This window comes from Anser brachyrhynchus (assembly GCF_964034855.1).
Source record: "Anser brachyrhynchus genome assembly, chromosome: Z".
NCBI classification, from domain to species: Eukaryota; Metazoa; Chordata; class Aves; order Anseriformes; family Anatidae; genus Anser; species Anser brachyrhynchus.
The window spans coordinates 79,865,529-79,880,693 of NC_137697.1; the positions used below are offsets into that span (position 1 = coordinate 79,865,529).

The following is a 15,165-nucleotide window of genomic DNA, read 5'->3' on the forward strand; positions in this document are numbered from 1 at the left end:
GAGCAGCGCTGATGTGCGAGCCACAAAAACCAACCAACCAAACAAGCAAACAAAAAAAAAACGCCACTCACAGCTTTATGCGTTTACACAACTTAGTGCAGAGGTTGCCCCTGTGTTGCCCCTTTTTTTTTTTTTTTTTTTTTTTTTAATTAAGAAGGTCCGGGTGTGCTTGGTCCTCTCTCATTGCATATTGCAAGAGGAACACGAACACCTCCTCTGGAGGCTGGCATTGCTCAAAGAAAGAGCACCCCATTAATAGCACTGTTATTCCGCTGGAAATCAGTCTCAGTTATGCACAAGAACAACCGAGCTCCCGTTGTAAGGAATGGTCCAGCAATTCGTGCCACTAAGGGATTTGAAGGGTTAACATTGAGGCCTGGGTTTAGGTGAGAAGAGAACAAAGGGATTTCTTCAGAGAAAAACCGCTGACTCTGCACGGACGTGCAGTAACTTCTGACATCCGGCCAAGAGACCACTAGATAAGGAGGAAGAATATGAGCCTCCCCGTCCGAGCGGCCCCCGAGAGACTAACAGAGACTGATAAGCAGGTGCACCTGGGAGGACTTCGGATTCAGGAAACCAATTATAATAACCCTGCCTCTTCTAGAAGCAGTAATGAATATGTATTAGCCTAGGAGCATAAAAAACAGTCGCCTTACGTAACGGGTGTGCGTCCTGGTGGAGCAGAGACTCCTGGCGCACCCAGCGCTGTTTGCTTGCCTCTATTCGTTTAATAAATTGTAAACTTTGACTGTAATCCTATTTGGGACTCAGTCATTTATAACAATTGGGGGATCGTCCGGGACGGTCTTGGTTCCTGAATTCTGACTTGATCTAGGAGGGGCGCCCCCACCATTTGGTGGCTCCTGTTCGAGTCGGGTCGGGACTAACACCATCTTGAACCTGAATAAGGGCAAGCAAAGATTTAGATTTGCCGGCTGCAGCACTATATTTTGCCCGTAATTCTGCGCACGAAGATCTGAATGAAGATGACGGAGTCATAAGTATTATATAAGTCATAAGTATTTAAGGCGTATACCATTCGGTTGGGTGGGATTCGGTTGCCTGTGTGTGTGAGAGTGTGACTGAGATGGAACGTAGTTCCTGTGATAAATTAGCGGGTGTTTGTTCATTGTCTTTAAAAGGAATTCAGAGGATCTGCTGAGAAGATAAGGTTTTGCAATTTACGACCTTGTTAAGGGGGAAGACTAAGCAAGTAGATAGTGGGGAGGGGGTGTTGGATAAACATCCTTGGTAAAACAAAAGACTCTGTGAAATACTGTTTCCCGCTTCACTACCCTCCCCCTTGAACACGAGCACAACGCATGATCATTGAAAGAAAAACGACCCCCAACAACGAACTGCGCAGCTTCAGAAGGTCCAACAAGTCCTGACAAGCCGAAACTTGGATGCTATAAAACGGCGACACTGAAAAGGGAAAGTTGCGTGCTGTGGTGGAGCGGAGACTCCCCAGCCGCCCAGCGCTGTTTTGCTTGTGCCTGCTTACTTAATTAATAAAATATTTCTGATAGACCAAGAAATTTGTATGGTCTCACTTATAACAAATTTGGTGCCGTGACTCGGATGAAGGCGGATTGACTGGGAATCCCTCTAGGGGAGGCGCCCCGCCGATTTCGGCGGCCCCGGGAACGGGAAATCCCGCTCGAGCCCTTCACCGACGAACCCAAAATTAGGCACAAGCAAATAAAACCGGTAACCCCAAGCAATCTTTGTGCACGAAGACCGAACGAAGACCCACGGGGTGGGTAAGTATAGGCCGGTGATCCGTTCGGTTGGGGTTGGTGATCCCGGAGTGCGTCTGTGTGAGACGTCCAATTGCGGACGAAGTGAGTGCGGACCCCTCAGTAGTGCGGTTCCCACATCCCGCGAGGGACTGGGCCACGACCAGGGGGAAGCGGCTCTGTGTGTGTGTGAAGGCACTCCGGAAGATGGGACAGAAGAAGAGTAAGCCTTCTGGTCCCATGGGTGGGGTAATGCCTAGTGTTAGGTTGCCCCCTATTCCCCCAGATAGTCCACTGGGGTTAATGATTAAGAATTGGAGTGATTCCCCTTTTAGGCGGGGAAAGGATAAAGTAAAAATGATTCATTATTGTGTTGAAGTTTGGGGAGGTAGGCAAATTATTGGCCCATATTCGGGTCGTTTGAAGACTGGGTTTGCCAAGCCTTAAACATTTATGTAAGTGCAAAGGAACCTTTTTGTTTAGAGGAGAGCGAATATGCAAGCCTTTGGATTGGCTCAGAGAATCGAGTTGATCTGTACCCTCTGTACCCTTTAAAAGAAAAAGGAGGGGCAAAATTACAAATTGTGGAGCAAGAGATAAAGTACCTGGGTCACCAGTTAAGTAAGGGGACTAAGAAGTTAGACCCAGGCAGAATCAGTGGAATATTGGCTTTAGCATCCCTGCGAACTAAAAAGCAGGTACGGCAACTGTTAGGGTTGACCGGATACTGTAGACAATGGATAGAAGATTATAGTGGAAAGGTTAAATTTTTATATAACAAGCTGAATAAGGATGGATTACTCAAATGGACAAAAGAAGATGAGGAACGACTGAACAAGTTAAAGGAGGAACTAGTACGCCCCCCCCCAGTGTTAAGCTTACCAGATTTAAGGAGGCTGTTTTGTTTTTTTTTTTTGTGAACAGCGCAGAATGCACAGCATACGGAGTGCTGGCCCAAGAATGGGCAGGGAGTAAAAAAAAAAAAAAAAAAAAAACAAACCTGTGGCCTATTTGTCTAAATTATTGGATCTGGTTAGCCGGGGTTGGCCAAACTGTTTGCAGGTAGTGGTAGCTGCTGCCTTGTTAGTGGAAGAAGCACAGAAGATCACTTTTGGGGGGGAAATCAAAGTAATATCTCTACACAATATATGCGGGGTACAGCAACAGAAGGCAGAGAAATGGATCACTGACGCCAGATTATTAAAATATGAAGGAATTTTGATTTCCTCTCCAAAATTAACCTTAGGAACAACCTCCCTACAGAACCCTGCTCAATTTCTTTATGGGGAACCAAATGAGTCCTTAGGACATGATTGCCTCCGAAATATAGAAGAGCAAACGAAATTGAGACCTGATCTAGAGGAAGTGGAATTACCCATTGGTGAACAGATATATGTGGATGGTTCCTCGAGAGTAGTCGAGGGAAAGCAAAAATCAGGATACGCGTTAGTAAACGAGAAAACATTTGAGATAGTGGAATCTGGACCTTTGAGCCCTAGCTGGTCTGCCCAAGCTTGCGAGCTATATGCCATATTGCAGGCCCTAAAATTGTTGAAAAATAAAAGCGGTACAATATATACAGATTCAAAATATGCTTATGGGGTAGTACATACATTTGGTAAAATATGGAAAGAAAGGGGGCTCATCAATTCACAAGGAAAGGGTTTAATACATCAGGAATTGATTACCCAGGTTTTACAAGCTATCAGAGAGCCCAAAGAAATTGCTGTAGTACATATAAAAGGGCATCAAAAAGGCCTCACCCCTCAGGTTAGGGGTAATAATCTAGCAGATCAGGAGGCAAAAAGGGCAGCATTAATGAGTATAAGAATTGTAAGAACGAGGGAAGATTGCCCAGACTGTGGGAAATACTTAATACTTATACATAATATATAATAATTAATATAATAATTAATAATATAATAATATATAATAATGCTTAATATAATACTTAATACTGTGGGAAAGGCTTAAAGGAATTTCCATGTTATGATTGCTGGAGTGAATGGGGAGTTGATGGGATTGAATGCAATTGTTCAGAGGAAGAAAGCCCGCCTTATAAAAACTGCTACAAGTGCGGGCCGACTAACTCCCTGTGGTCGAATGGACCCATTCCCCTCCCCTTACTCTGTTTCACTAATACAGAAGAAGACAAGATGACACAAATGGGGGTTCAAAAAAAAAAAAAAAAAAACAAACCGATAAAGGGAAATGGGTACTGCCTGATGGACGGGAAGTGTTACCAAAATCAGTAGCTATGAGGGTGCTACGGAGATTTCATGAACAGACGCACTGGGGTACTCAGGCGTTGGTGGATCAATTTGCCACATATTATATGTGTATAGGGATTTATAATATAGCAAAGAGGATCGTAAATGATTGCATAACTTGTCGGAGGGTAAATGCTCAACACATGAGAAAAAGGGTCCCGGGAGGAGGACGAGAATTGGCACATCGACCTTTTGCAAAGATTCAATTAGATTTTACTGAACTTCCAAAAACGGGGCGATATAGATACTTATTAGTTATTGTAGACCACCTCACAAACTTTGTTGAAGCATTCCCTACGGCAAGGGCCACAGCTCAAACCGTGGTAAAGATATTATTAGAAAGCATCATACCCAGATACGGGGTAATAGAAGCAATTGACTCTGATCGAGGCCCACACTTTGTGTCAAAGGTATCCCGAGACACGATGAAGGCTCTGGGAATTAAATGGGAATATCACACTCCCTGGCATCCTCAGAGTTCGGGAAAGGTAGAACGAATGAATGGTGAAATTAAAAGCAACTAACAAAGCTTATGATAGAGACTAAAACCTCCTGGGTGAAATGTTTACCGCTTGCACTATTGAATATCCGGACATAGCCCCGAGCCGATGTCGGAATCTCACCTTTTGAAAGGCTGTATGGTATGCCTTATGATTTAGAGATGCCATCTGATCACCCCCAGGTACAGGATATCCAATTAAAACCTTATTTAATACAGCTTATGAACCAACGGAGGGAGTTGCAAGCGAAAGGCTTGGTGGCTAGATATAGCAATCCATAGGATACAACCTGGAGATAGGGTTCTAATTAAGACATGGAAAGAAACGTCTTTAACACCACGGTGGGGAGGCCCCTATGTTGTTTTACTTATCACAGAGACGGCTATCCGGACGGCTGAGAAGGGGTGAACGCATGCCAGTCGCGTGAAAGGACCGATCCAGAAAAGCAAATGGGAAGCGGTCGCAGGCCCTGATGACTTAAAGCTCACGTTGAAACGAGCTCGATAAGTATGGTCTAACTGTCTATGTATCGTAAAAAAAAAAAAAGGAGGAAAGGGGACCCTGTTTGATCAGAAAAAGGTCGCGGTTACCTGAGAAACTCCCCTGAAGAACACTGCTGCTGCCAAGAAGAACTTGCACCTTGTAGTTCGCTGCAACCGAACTGACAAGCGAGGCAGAGAGTAAAACGGTGGGGAATTACGTGGCCAGGTAAAGAACTCTGGAAAATGGGCCCTAGCCATTTTTTTTGCGATACATAGTAATGGGTACGATTGTTTACACTGTTCCTGGGTCTGCGCACCCTCACAAACCTTTTAAATGGAGCCTGATTAGATGGGAAGATCACCATGTTGTTCAGCAGATAACTACTGCTGGGGGACTGATAGGGAAGGCATCATCTATATAAAGAAGGAAGAGACTAAGAGTCCCCAACGGGTGGGACCAAATCAGAAACTGTCGGGGAGTGTTTTGAGGATTCAGCCTACACAAGCTTTTAGAATGCTAACTCCTAATAGCCCTAAACCACTGGAGGTTGCTAATAAATCAGTAAACCCGGAGTATGGGATTAGAAATGAAGGGGTGACCGGGAATAACATATGGAGAATCATGAATGCTAGTTATCAGTTGTTGAATCAACCAAATCCAGACGTGCCTAGACCTTGCTGGTTATGTCTTGATATAAGGCCCTCATATTACGACGCCATTGGGGATCTGGGAGAAACCACCCGTTCAAACGAAACCGATCCCCCACAATGCAATTGGGGAAGGGATGTAGGAATAACGTTAACGGAAGTAACTGGGAATGGCAGGTGCGTAGGCACGGTCCCTGGTGAGAAGTTCCATCTATGCAATATTACAGAAAATGTTACACAATTAGACAAAGAAAAATGGTTAATACCAGCAGATAACACCAGATGGGTATGTTCGTCTCTGGGGGTAACTCCATGCTTATCTTTAAAATTGTTCAACTCGTCTCATGATTTTTGTGTACAGGTAGTAATTATACCTAGGATTCTTTACCATTCTGAGGAGTATATGTACATCCAACATGCTATGGCAAAAAAAAAACACTTAAGGAAGAGAGAGCCTATTACGGCTGTCACTTTAGCCACTCTGATGATTCTGGGGGCTGCAGGAGCCGGAACTGAAATTACCTCTCTGGTAAAAACAAAGCCAAGAATTTACCTCTCTACGCATTGCTGTAGATGAGGATTTGGCCCGTATCGAGCAATCCATACCAGCTTTAGAGAAATCTGTACGACAAAATCGTAGGGGATTAGATCTGATTTTTCTACAACAAGGAGGATTGTGTGCAGCCCTACGAGAGGAGTGTTGCGTATATGCAGATCATACTGGAGTAGTAAGGGATACAATGACTAAATTGAGAGAAGGGCTAGAAAAACGAAAAATAGAAAATGAAGCCCACCAGAATTGGTATGAATCCTGGTTTAATTACTCACTTTGGCTCACTACACTGCTATCAACTATAGCAGGACCTTTGTTGCTGCTCATGTTAACACTAACTTTTGTACCATGTATATTCAATCGAATAATCGCGATTGTAAAAAAACCGATTAGAGGCAGCTCACCTTATGCTTGTGCGTGCGAAATATGAATCTCTTGAACAGGAGGAGGATGACGCAGAAACTTTAATATTGAGCAAACAAGTGCTTCAAAAATTCATCAATGAACAAAATATGTTAGAAAAAGAAAAAGGAGGGATTGTGATAAATTAGCGGGTGTTTGTTCATTGTCTTTAAAAGGAATTCAGAGGATCTGCTGAGAAGATAAGGTTTTGCAATTTACGACCTTGTTAAGGGGGAAGACTAAGCAAGTAGATAGTGGGGAGGGGGTGTTGGATAAACATCCTTGGTAAAACAAAAGACTCTGTGAAATACTGTTTCCCGCTTCACTACCCTCCCCCTTGAACACGAGCACAACGCATGATCATTGAAAGAAAAACAACGACCCCCAACAACGAACTGCGCAGCTTCAGAAGGTCCAACAAGTCCTGACAAGCCGAAACTTGGATGCTATAAAACGGCGACACTGAAAAGGGAAAGTTGCGTGCTGTGGTGGAGCGGAGACTCCCCAGCCGCCCAGTGCTGTTTTGCTTGTGCCTGCTTACTTAATTAATAAAATATTTCTGATAGACCAAGAAATTTGTATGGTCTCACTTATAACAGTTCCGAAGCGATTGTGGAGGTCTTCTAACCGCGGTTCCAATCTCCCGCGAGGGACTTGGCCGGTGAAGGACCAAAGCGATTCCTATAGGATTCGTGGGTGGGTGATAGGTCCTAAACCCCCTGCAAGACACTCTCACTAAGGCAACCAAGGGCTGTAGGAATTGCCACAGTAAAATTCCTAGATGGGTCAGACAAAATCGAAGACCCGGGACCAGAGAAAAGGGAGGAGATTACCAGACATACCACCAGAAAGTCCATTAGGGATAATGATTAGAAATTGGAACGATAGGGGCCCCAGAAAAGGAAAAAGTAAATTAAAAATGGTCCAGTAGTGTATGATAGAATGGCCAAAGGAGCCTTTAAGACCACACGTCTTTTGGCCCGTTTTCGGATCCTTCGAAGACTGGATTGACCAGGCCTTAAATATACATGTTAATTCAAAGGAACCTTTTAGCCAGGAGGAAAGTGATTATGCAGGATTACGGATCAGGACTTCACGTCCTTTTCCAGCCTCAATATTTACACTAAAAGCAGACGAGAAGTTTGAAGGAGAAAAAAAAAAAAAAAAAAGGAAAAAGAAAAAGATGATGAATGGGAGTCATTGGATAACCTACCACCTCTATATCCTAACAATCCACCCCTGGTGGTGCATCTTATAATCCTATTTTGTTCTTAAATGTTTTGACTATGTCAACGAGGAAGGTGGGAGCATTATCTAAGTAACAGTTTAGAAGTTTCGGTATATTCGCGGTGGTGTTTGGTCAGTTTCCCAAGTATTGGGGGAGAGGGGCTGACTGATTATCAAAGTGGTAGAACGGAGAGTCACTTCTTTGGTGGTTCGGGCCTGAGCCCTGGGAATTTGGTAAGAAGGGGGAGAGCGAATTTATTTAGGCCTCAATACCTTTTTAAAGCCCCATCTTGACGGATACACAGGAGTGATTCCTTGTTTTGTGTAGGCTTACTAACAAAGTGCATGAGAAAAATTAGCATTCGGCTCTAAATTCGGTCTTGTTGAAATGTAAATTTTGTGAAAAAGGTGGTATTGTTTGTCTAGAAGACAGAAGACTGAGTGCTTCTGGTGTTTTTCCGAAGTCCTGTGGATTTATGATTGGAACGGGGCTCATTAATAATCTGAAACAGTGGAGTTTGTATGTGGAAATGTGGGAATAGAAATGTTGTTTTTGCAGTGTTACATTGTATAGAAGGAAGGAATGTGGTATTGAGATATGCTTACAGGGATAAGAAAGCTCAGCAGGTGACCTCCTAAAATGCAGACAACCAGACTCCTTAGAGCAATCAGGTGAAAATCACTATGTTAAGTCAAGCCAGATAAGGGGAGAACACATTACCATCTCAAAAACAGGCCGGCAACTGAAGGCCAGGCATTGTCTGTGAAGCATCAGATAGATTGTGAACCTGGATTACCCACTCCAGTGGGGAAACAGGGGTGGGTCCTGTCATCAAAAAGTATATAAACTGTGTTTTTGGAACTAGTAGGTGCGCTCTCCTGCTTGTGGGGCGCCCGCCATTGCAATCGCGAATAAATTACTACTTCACTGAGATCCTCGCCTGAGCCTAAGTTATTGGCTACAGAGTGTTTCTCACAGTTTGGGGGCTCGTCCAGGATCCAGTCACCTACTGGGGAGCCCCACCGCCGCAGCAGCAGGAAGGCATGCCCCGCTGATTTCAGCGGTCCTGTGCATCGACGGTGGCGGTTCTGCGGAGAGCTGACAGAGGGCCCGAGACTGATTAAAGAGGCAGGATCCGTGAAGTAGTGGGGAAAGGAAGAAGGTAGGCACTCCGGGTTTTAAGAATTGATCCGGTAAGTCTGTGCACAGACCAAGGTAAGAAATATTAAGTATTGCCTTGGGGGTTGGGTGAGACTCTGTGTGATGTGTGATGTGTGATTGAGACGTACTTTTGTACGAAGCGAGTGTGGAGTCCTGATCCGCGGTTCCGTAGCTCCGCGAGGGGCGCGGCTGGAGACGGACGAAGCGTGAGATAAGGGAGAGAAAGGAAGAGTCTTGGGAAATTTGGTGTATGGTAAGCCCTTGCACAGGGAAGTGCTTGGCAATACACCAGGGAAATTTGGTGTGCGGTAAGCCTCGCACGGGGAAGTGCTCGGAAGTACACCAGGGAATCTGGTAAACTCATAGGTGTGCGGTAGCCCTTGCACGGGGAAGTGCTTGGCAGTACACCCCCATTCTCCAGAATAGGAAAAATGGGAAATATGAGTTCCAGGGGACAGGGAGATATCCCTGGGGGAGTGCCTACCGAAAGTTCTTCCTGAAGAATTATAAGAAATTGGAAAAATAATCTCAAAATCGGAGGAGATGGTAAAAAAAAAAAAAAAAAAAAAAAAAAGAAAAGGTTAAATATTGTGTATTAGTCTGGACAAAAGAACCAATTAAGGAAACAGCAGTATTTTGGCCAAAATACGGGCCTGATGAAAATTCAGGCTTGAAATTTATGTGTAAACAATAAGATTCCTTTTTTTGGAGGAGGAGGAGCCAAGTTATGCTCCCTATAATCCTAATATTGCATCGGTGGCAGCAGCAGTTGCTCCAGGAAAGGAGACAGGGACTGCAATTAACACTGTCCCTAGAGAAGAGCTTACTCTAGGCTCTGGCAAGAATTAGAACAAGGTAGAAGAGGTACTGAGAATTTTGCCTTCCCTGATACTAACAGCACTAACACTAACTGTGTATCCTCTTAAGTGAACTTCCCCCCCTCCTTACCAGCAGAGAGGTTAGGAGTTTCCTAGGACCTAACTTATACCCTTGGGGAGGGGGAATTATGTATATAAATATGTTGTTTACAGGGAAAGAAATGGGAATGATCAGGAGGAGAGCTGCTATACAAAAATGGGAAAGAACTCATCCTCCAGGACCAGGGGTAATACCGGCAGGGCAGAAATAACCACTTGCCGATCCTGGCTGGAAGAATAATAGTGTGCAACACAGAAATCATATGAGAGACTTGGGGTCAGAATGAGAAAGTACTTGGGGATGAATCCTGAGGACCCGGTATCCCAAGGGCTCTTGAAAGTTCATTTTGTGATTGAAGCCTGGCAAGATGCACAGAAAATGCTCCAGAAGGTGGGGGGGATGTAGTGAACAGTCACTGGGGGGCCCTCCTGTGGGAGGCCCTGAACGTGTGTGTCAAGAGGGAAGATGAGAAGGAAAAGCAGAGAGTGAAACTAATGGTACTGACAGTGTAGCAGGTAGTCAGGCAGAGGGTTGGAGAAAGAGGAAGAAAATCTTCAGGGGGAGTCAGGGCCAGGATGGAAAAGAGAGGAAGAGAGATGAAGGAATGGCAGGCAAGGAAAGCTACCCGTGTTGTGGCCTGAATCTTAGCAGGGACAGGCTTTGATGGGATGTTTTAAGTGTGGGCAGGCTGGCCACTTCAGGTAGGAATATCCGGAGTGGAAGAAGGAGGAGAGAAGGAAAATGGGATGAGGGAGAAAGGTATGGAGTTAAGTTGGCTAATGACTGAGACTTTGGTGAAAGTACAGGCTGGAGAAAGATAAGAAGAAGTGTTAAAAAGGGTTATTGAAGGTGTTAAAGGTGTGGTATGTAATGTTTGACAGAGCTGTTTTTTGAATGAGTTGGGAAAGTTGAATGAGCAGGGAAAGAGGATGTAGGCATTATCTAAGTAACAGTCTAGAAGTTTTGGTATATTTGCTGTGGTGTTTGGTCAGTTTCCCAAGTATCGAGAAGGGGGGGGGGCAGGGGGGGCAGCCTGCTCCACCAGGGGCCTCTCCACAGGCCGCAGGGGGCTTCGGCTCCGGCGCCTGGAGCGCCTCCACCCCCTCCGTCTGTGCTGACTTTGGTGTCTGCGGGGAGGTTTCTCACTCCTCGCTCTCCCAGCTGCTGTTGAGCAGCAGGTTTTTGTTTGTTCGTTTTCGTGGATGTGCTCTCACAGAGGCACGGACTGTGTTGCTCATGGCTTGGCTCTGGGCAGCGGTGGGCCCCTCTGGGGCCGGATGAAATTGCCCCTTATCTGCCACGGGGTGGTTTCTGGATTCTCCTCGTGGGGGCTGCCACTGCAGCCCCCTCCCGAACCTTGCCATCAAACACAATACACAGGGGCAGCTAGGTCATTACTGGCCTGTAAAGTATCAGGGATTAAATTAACTAATGTAACCCTAAAAAGTGATGGGGGTAGAAGGGGCTGGGATAACAGTGCCACCTTTGGGGGATACCAAGCTGAGACTAGGGGATAAAATGATCTCTGGGCAATTATTGTATGTACCCAAGGCAGGGACTAACTTGTTGGGAAGGGATTTGATGATGAAATTGGGCATTCAAATAGTAAATTGGTAGACTGGAATAACAGTGTTATTAATGGAGTGTTCTCAGGCCCTGAGAGCAAAGATATATTCACCTCTGACTGGAAAGACTCTGAAGTGGGGACGGAAGCAACAATACATACGGACAGTTTTACCTCAGGGGTTTACAGGGCCTCCGATTAATTTGGGCAAAGTTCTAGAACAGATTTTGGAGCAATTCCAACCTCCCAAGGAGGAATTTCTATTACAAAATGTGTATGATCGTTTATTGTCAGGACAGGAGAAAACAGTTGTGAAGGAAGCTACTAACAAGCTATTCAACTTTCTGGGAAAGCAGGGCTTGGGAGTATTGAAAAATAAATTACAATACGTAGAAAGAGAAGTCAGGTATTTAAGGCATCTAATGTCTGAGGGAAAACTAAGAATAAATCCAGAGAGGATTCAGGGAATTGTTGAAAACTAAGAAAGAACTAAAAAGTTTTTAAGAGAGATTTCTTTAAGGAATCAGGAGCCACGAAGCCTGAGGGAAAATGGATACTCCCTGATGGGAGAGAAATGCTGAATAAAGCACCAATGAGGCAAATATGATGTTTTACATCAAGAGAGTCATTGGGAGATGCAAGCAATGTGTGATGTTGTGCTAAGAAAGTATGTCTGTGTAGGAATATACACTTTAGTGAAGCAAATATGCAGAGGATGTACCGTATGTCAAAAGGCAAATAAAAAGGTCATTTGTAACTAACCTAGAGGGGGACGGGAGCCAGGGATTCGACCTTTACAAAGTATACAGGTAGACTTTACTGAGTTACGTAAAGGAGGGAGATTTAAGTACTTGTTTGTCCTAATTGACCACGTGACTGGATGGGTGTAAGCTTTCCCCTCTGTATCTGCCACTGCAAACACGGTGGCTAAGGTATCACCGGAGCAAATAGTCCCTAGATATGGGATAGCTGAAAACATTGATTCAGATCAAGGAAATAATTTCACTTCACAAGTACTGCAAGGGTTAATGCGGGCCTTAGAGATTGAGTGGGCTTTTCACACTCCCTGGCACCCCTCCTCTTCTGGGAAGGCAAAGCGAATGAACCAGACATTAAAGAAGCAATTAACTAAATTAGTGTTAAAAACCCAACTTCCTTGGGTAAAATGTTTACTTTTAGCACTCCTACAGGTTCAAACAGCACCAAGAAACGATATAGGAATTTCACCGTATGAGATGCTGTTCGGATTACCCTATCTGGGCAGAAGGGATGAGATACCACAATTCGAAACAAGAGAGTTTTCTTAAGAACTGTATTCTGGGGTTGTCCTCTTCTTTGTCATTTCTCAGGACCCGTGGGAAATTGGGTCCTGATTCAGACCTGGAAAGGATCAACTCCGGCCCGAATGGGAAGGACACTTCCAAGTACTACTAACCACTGAAACGGCCATAGGAACTGCGGAAAAAGGTTGGACTCACTATACTCGAGTGAAGGCATCCATCGACCCTAGTACCTGGGAAGCTGTTTCTACAGAAGACTTGTTGGAAGCTGAAATCGAAGAGAAAAATCTCATAGTGGACTCTGAGCGGGATAAGAGCTTGCAATTGTAAACTAACCTTTTATTTTCACAGGTAACTAATGAGTGTGACTTGTGATTGAGAGAAAGGACTGGCCTATAGTGAATTGAAGTGTTCCCAAGGGGGGTTTGTTATGGTAGTAGTGTATATCTTATTCTTTGTATTGATAATTATTTGGAAACCTAAGGTTCAAAAATAATGACAGGGAAAAATCAATTATTAATTTTGTTTTTAGTGATCGTAGGCCTCAGAGAAAGCCTTGGTCAATTGGCAACTTGGAAAAGGCATGACCAGATAATAGTAAGACGGGATACCCCATAAAAATATGGGTGAATGTGACAGAGGGTTATGTACCACAATCTGTCATGTTTGATGCTTGTGAGGTGTTAGCTTGTGGAGATTTAAATGCCCAAGGACAATTGAGCAGAGAGAACAAATAACTGGTAGAGACCCAACAGCCAGATTGAGAATAGCTGTATGGAAACGATCCTCTATTGCCATCAGAGAAAGGGAGAAACTCAAGGAGAAAACAGGAGAGAAAACAGGAGGCCCTCTTTGAAATGCGGCAGTTCAAACATTTGAGATTGAAACAGGGTATGGGGATGTGAATGCCTGGATAGAATGGGTCAAATATACTGTCCAGAGTCTCAACCATAGCAATTGCTATGCTTGTGCCTCGGGATGACCGATTGCCCAGATAGTGCCCTGCCCATTGGGATGGACCGAGGATTCCCAGGGAATGCGATGTATGATTGCATTGTACCAAGAAAAGACTGCCTGGGGAAATGAGGCCTGTAAGTCTCTCTCTTTGCCATTCCCTTCCTTGCACGATAGCAATATCAGGGCTCCCCCTGTATTCTCCACAGCTACAGGTAACCATACAGCTTGCCTCTCACGGCAGGGTGTGAGTGCTACCCAGCATCTGGGAGAATTTGCCTTGTGCACGAGGACCTTGAATGCTACCGAGGACTTGATGGGAAACTATTCAAGACTTGAGATCCCCAGGGCAGATCTCTGGTGGTACTGTGGAGGGAAGATCTTATGGTCCATCCTGCCATCTAACTGGGGAGGCACTTGTGCACTTGTTCAATTAGCTATACCCTTCACCCTGGCATTTGAAAGAGAAACATCACAAATACCCAGAAGAAGTAAAAGAAGCTTAGGAGAATCATTTGATGATAGAGCGTACATAGATTCTATTGGGGTGCCTAGAGGAGTTCCTGATGTAAAGCCAGGAATCAAATTGCTACAGGGTTTGAGTCACTGTTCTGGTGGGTAACAATTAATAAAAATGTGGATTGGATTAATTATATCTAGTATAATCAGCAGAGATTCATAAACTATACAAGAGATGCGATAAGGGAATCGCTGAACAACTAGATGCCACCAGCAAAATGGCTTGGGAAAACAGAATAGCATTAGATATGATTCTTGCGGAGAAAGGTGGTGTGTGCGTGATGCTGGGCAACCGTTGTTGTACTTTTATCCCTAACAATACTGCCCTGGATGGCACAGTAACTAGAGCATTGCAAGGGCTTACCACCCTTGCCAATGAATTGGCAGAAAACTCAGGAGCAGACACTTCCATCACAGTGTTAGTGTTGGGGAGAATCGAATGGATGTTCTATTAATGTTTCTCAGGTGATGGATCATACGGTATAATTAAATATTATTAAATGTACTTACATTATCAAGTAATCTATGTATACTGGAAACCTAGGGAGTACATTGAACATTTAAAGGAATCGTTGAAGGGGAACCCTGGGAGGGAACAGGTACAACCTGACCTTGGATAAGGGCCTGGAGATGATGAAATGAGTTGAAGCAGAACCAAGGAGCGGAGGGAGCATGCGTCGAGTGAGAAAGGTGAAAGAGTTTAGCGGAGAGGAAGACTCCTTACTTCATCTGGACGACCACCTGGACGACCACCAGAGTGCGCCACGCATGTGCAAAGGGGAGGGGAGCTAATTAGAATGAAAAGCGAGGCTGATGTTGCAACCTGTAATGAATATGTATACCTGACGCAATATTGTATGTATAAATAACGGCTGGGAAGTAACGGGACTTGAAGCCAGATTTGGGCACCTGCCCCGGCTTCCAGCGCTGAATAAAGCACCTTC

At 44.6% G+C, this 15,165-nt stretch overlaps 1 long non-coding RNA gene across 2 annotated transcripts; it reads left to right on the forward strand.

The window, feature by feature from the left end:
- The first annotated feature begins 1,088 nt into the window (after positions 1-1,088).
- On the forward strand, positions 1,089-14,070 carry LOC308186092. Of its 2 annotated transcripts, none has more exons than XR_013943905.1 (3): positions 1,089-1,766; positions 4,889-9,040; positions 12,648-14,070. It is a non-coding gene; the product is annotated as an uncharacterized lncRNA (long non-coding RNA). The 2 variants fall into 2 exon arrangements; XR_013943906.1 differs by having other exon boundaries at positions 1,644-1,766; positions 6,774-9,040.
- Positions 14,071-15,165: the final 1,095 nt, after the last annotated feature.